This window comes from Elephantulus edwardii, unplaced genomic scaffold (genome assembly GCF_000299155.1).
Source record: "Elephantulus edwardii isolate Elephantulus edwardi_28Jun2011 unplaced genomic scaffold, EleEdw1.0 scaffold00126, whole genome shotgun sequence".
Taxonomy (NCBI): domain Eukaryota; kingdom Metazoa; phylum Chordata; class Mammalia; order Macroscelidea; family Macroscelididae; genus Elephantulus; species Elephantulus edwardii.
This window is the reverse complement of record NW_006399876.1, coordinates 8,662,109-8,667,134: the sequence shown is the minus strand read 5'-3', so window position 1 is coordinate 8,667,134 and position 5,026 is coordinate 8,662,109.

Below are 5,026 nucleotides of genomic sequence, written 5' to 3'. Positions count from 1 at the left end.
TTATGATTCTAAATAAATACTCAGAGAAGCATGGCTTGGGGCCTTCAGTCATGGGAACTGTTGGCCCCCTGTTTTTCACACTCTCTGTTCTATATCCTTCCTTGTAGTCTGTCTCATTATTAATAATTATAAAATTATTTCATTCTTTGGGACCCTCGGTCTGCAACATTGTATCATCTCATTGATCAATTCTACCACCCACAATTCCTCCTATAACACAGCTTTTTACACACCCAGCACCTCTCCGCCCTACTGCCACCATCCGTCTTGGCCAAACCACCAGTGTCTCTCCCCTGACTGTCCACACAGCCATCTTGGAATGTCGCTCAGGTCAGGTCACACCTCTTAGGACATGACTGGATTGAGCTGTGACCCCCAAAATGTATGCTGGAATCCTAACTCAATCCCTGTGGAAGTGCCCTCACTGGAAACAGGGCTTCTTTACTATGTTAATGAGGTCCTGCCAGTGCAGTGGCTTAAACCCAATGCTTTTCAACTATAGAAAGAGTAGATTAGACCTAGAGAGAAATGAGCCCAAATGGAGTAAAGTAGATCTGAGTGGAGAAAGCTAAAGACCAAGGAAGGCCAGGGTCACAAAGCTGAGCGAGCCGTTTGACGGAGATTCCCCTGGAACCAGTGCCCTCAATCTGCACTTCCAGCTTCTCAGTCTGTTAAAAGAGACATTTCTTTGGGGCGAGCCATCACAGCCCTCTGCCCGGGGCGGGCTGTCTTCGGCCCTCAGCTCGGGGAGAGCCGTCATGGACCTCAGGGTGAGCGCTGCAGTTCCCAGACTGTGCCATCTGATCCTTGGATGGGAAAGAAAAATGCCTAGGGTATCCAGAGAATTTTATTTATGCTACTTTCCGCCACCCTCTCCCCCAGTAAACCTGAAAGCAACACCCCAAAAACTCTTCTATTTGTAACTGACAAGTTTGTTCTCTCTAGGTTTGCTCCCTTTCCTATAGGTAACCTTAACACTGAGTTTTACTCCAGATCTGACCCTGAACCCAGTGCCAGTGACAAAAAGGAAATACAACTGACAGCTAAGGAAGCAAAGGAGGATGGAGCCTCTGGGTTCAACCAGCCATCCCCACTGGACCCACCTGGGAAAACATTTTGCAGTCCAGAGGGGAACAAATGACAGGAAAATATCTTCTAACAGAACAAGAAGGCAAGCAGTTTTAACCCAAGACCACCAGTAAGGAGATAAAGCGTCCTCCCTTGCCCCTTCACATCAACGCCGCCCCTGTTCAGCATGAAGAAGCCAGAGAGTCTGCATCCAGTTCCCAAATTAATGACAGTTGGTTTAATTGCCATTGGAAAATGCTTACCATTCCCCTGTAGCATCTGGTCCCCACTGGATCCTTTTCATTTCCTTCACCTGCTCCCCCCACCAACCAAATTGTGTAGCTCTGCAACTGCATCCCTGCCCATCCTCACCCTTCTACCCCCAATCCTTACCTCCTTGTACCCCTATTATGTTTTTCCCAATAAAATTTTTTTAAAAAAGAAGAAGAAGAGACATTTCTGTTCTTTGAAAGTTCTCCCTGGTATTTCTGATACTACAGCACTAGGTAATGAAGATACCTTCTTACACTAAACATGCTAGGACCTCCTCTCTCAACTGTGAGAAAAATTCCATGCCCCAAAGTCCCTTCATGATCCAGCTCCCCCAAGCTCACCCTGAGCCTACACCCCCTTTTTGAATGAAACCAGCCCCAGGACCTTCTGCCTGATCCTTCAGCAAACCAAGGTCCACATTATCCTAGTCCTTTACTCCTCACACGACCTCTTAGCACTGGGGCTCTGTGGATTCAATATGACTTTCCCTAGCCATTATTTGACTTTGCTATGTAGATGGGTAGGAATATATGAATGGGGGGTGTTAGCCTATGCACAAGGAAACTGACTATCATTCCACAAGGGATTCGCCAGTCTCAACAATGTACAAGGGGATTGACTAGTCTTGCCATTGAATTGAGCAAGCCAGCAGTGAGTGTCAGACAGATCTTCCGTCACTACTGAACAAGAAGCAAGAGAATATAGAATGCCCTTTTTGCCCCAGCTACTCCTGTGCCAGCAACAACTAGGGCTGAACTGGAGACCTGTTGTGAGATGGGACCATCATGAGGGAGAGCCAATATTGACAGGACTGAGAACTTGGGAATATTGGCTTAAAATCATGAGGCTGGAGGTTGAGGTGCCTGCATGCGCATTTTGGGATATGTCTTGTCTTTATTCTGTAATTAATCTGGATTATAATCTTTTGACTTCCCCAATATAGTTCTATGTGGTCTGTGAGCTATCGCATCAGACTTTGGACTCAGCAAAGCAGTAAGATTGGTGTTGAAATAAGTAGAAGTATGGGAACGAGGGGACATGTTTGTCCTCAGGGGAATTGGTTTTGTGTTATTGATGCAGTTGATGGGGACAGTTCCCCTTTGTGAAGCTGATCAAGGTCAGACATGGCCGTCCCCACATAGGCCTTGTTGTTTTTTTTTATTAATTTTAATGAACATTAACAGAGATTTTGTATTTCCATTCATTCATTGTTGCATTTTTCTCCCTACCCACCACTCCCCCCAGTTCACTCTTCTCTTTGAAAAGTTAAAGAAAAATTCTTTCATTGGTATACAATCCCCCCCAGCCCTTGCTCTGTTACAAGCTCAGACATCAGATTGCTGATCGCTCTAACTTCACCTCCTCCCACTTGCCCCTCTCCTTCACCTCAGCTCCCTTTCCGTCTTTCCATTCCCCACAAAGTGCAATCATTTTCACTTGTGGTGGATGAGTTTGACTAATACCTGTTTATCCCATTAAGATTAAAGTCGGTGGGAGACTAATGACAGCAGGTGCAAACCTTGAATCAACACAGAATCCTGATGCTGAGGGATCTTGGGCAAATCACAAATCCTCTGTTCCTCAGTCTTCTAGTCTACAACATGAGGATAATAATAGAATCTACTTACTTCAAAGGGTTGTCATAAAGATTAAGTAAGATATAATGCTATATACAATGCTTAAAATAGGACTTGGAATATAGAAAGTGTTTATAACTATTGTTGCCACTTATTATTAATTATTGATTATAAATGAGTGCATCATCTCTCTCTCTCACACACACACACACCCCTTCCCAGCCTCCATTACAATGCCTCGTCAATGTGTACTAATGATTCTTCCTTACCAGCTGTTGTTGAGCCTATTCTGATTGATGGTGGCCTTGTGTACAGAGTAGAAAGACTCCATAGCCGTTTCAGAGCTGTGATCTTTAGGAAGTAGATCACCAGGCCTGTCTTCTAAGGTGCCTCTGAGTGGGTTCAAACCTTCAACTTTGGGGCTAGTTGTGGAACACTTACCTATTGTTGACACCCAGAAACTCCTCTAAATTAATCATTCTTGACCTCCTATTAACACTTCCAACCTCATGGATTTAACTAGGTCCTGACAGCCTAGACCAGCCAAAAGAAACCTTTCCACTGGCTAGTTTGGCTTGCAAGGAAGCATTCTGACCTCTTGGTTAATGGGCCTGAGAAGGGTCCCTCCGAAGGCATTTGCTGCTTCTCAGTTCAAAGCGAGCCATGTGGTTTTGTGTGTCTAGGTTGGGACTGTGGACCACTGGCTCCCTGGAGCCTCCAGAGGTGGCAGGACCCTACACTTTGTGCCAATTTTCTTTGTCCCTCTTACGTCATACCCTCTTCCTTTTGTCCTCCTGAGCCTATCAGGTGAAGTCACTGATGTGGTGGCTCAAGTACAATCTGGAAAAAAAGAGAGTCTATCATCAAGGACAAGGAGGGTCGGGCACTAAGCCAAAGCCAGACACATTCCTGAGTCAGACTGTGTCTCTCACCCTACTGGATGAGCGGAGACACCTGGGAGGCAGAAAGCTTCCAAGCGGAAGTCGGAGTTGAGTCAACAGAAACCAAACAAATCCACAGCATTGATAACTGCAAAGCAAGTGTCCGCTGAGGCTGTACCATTTCTGTGCTGACCAAGAGTGTCCAGAATATCAGCTGAGACCAAATCAGCAAGTTTTCAAAAACCCGCTGTCCCATCCCGAAAGTGGAAGTATTTTATCCCTTTTGAAAAATTGCAAAGCAGTATGACACATAGAAAGTTAGAAGTTGTCCTCTCCTGCCATTTTGCTTGGACTGTTTCACTAATCAAACTGAGAAAGTATATGGGGTAGTGCAGGGACCCCAAGGCTGAAACTGAGAATGCTGTTCATTTTGGGGACCCTTCAAACAGCAGGTGGAAGGAAGCCTCAAATTTCTATTTTGCCCCTGGACTTCTAAGTTCTGACTCCAGTCTCCTTCTTTCTAAAAGAGTCTTTTACTCTGCTGTTGAGGGTGTACACCGTAGGAGATACATCTGTTTTACATGGAGAATTGAGTGACCTGGATCATGTTGGTCAAGTTGCGCAGCCATTCTGACTCTCCTTTTAGGAATTGTTTCTTCCCATTAACATAAACTTTCTGCCCAGTAGATTTCCTAACCAACCTTTCCAGTTATTTTTGTCAGTTTAATCTCCTATAAAAATGAAAACTAAGTCCAGTGCCAGTAGATTCCAACTCACAGTGACTCAATAGGACAGAGCAGAACTGCCTTATCAGCTTTCCAATGCTGTAAATCTTAAGAGGAGCAGACTGCTTCATCCTCATTCCCCAGAGTGGCGGAGGCCTGGGGTTGGTATTCGGACCATTCAGCCAGCAGCCCAACATTTAACCCACTATGCTACCAAGGCTCCTTTTGACTCCACACAGTACTTTAAAGAGCACAGCATTCCAAATGTTAAGCTAAACTGTTACTTTGTTCAAAGAAAATTTCAGGAGCTATTTTCTGGTCTTAGGGTCAAAGATGACCTGAGAGATCAGTGGTTTTGAGGTTCATCCAACCTCAGAGGCTAAGTCTACATTCTGTGAGGATTTTAAAATATTCTACATGCCTCCTCCCTTTTGATCAGGATTCTTCTATTGAATCTTTGACACAGTTGTTCATGAGGGTGATTTGCCACATATTCTTTTTT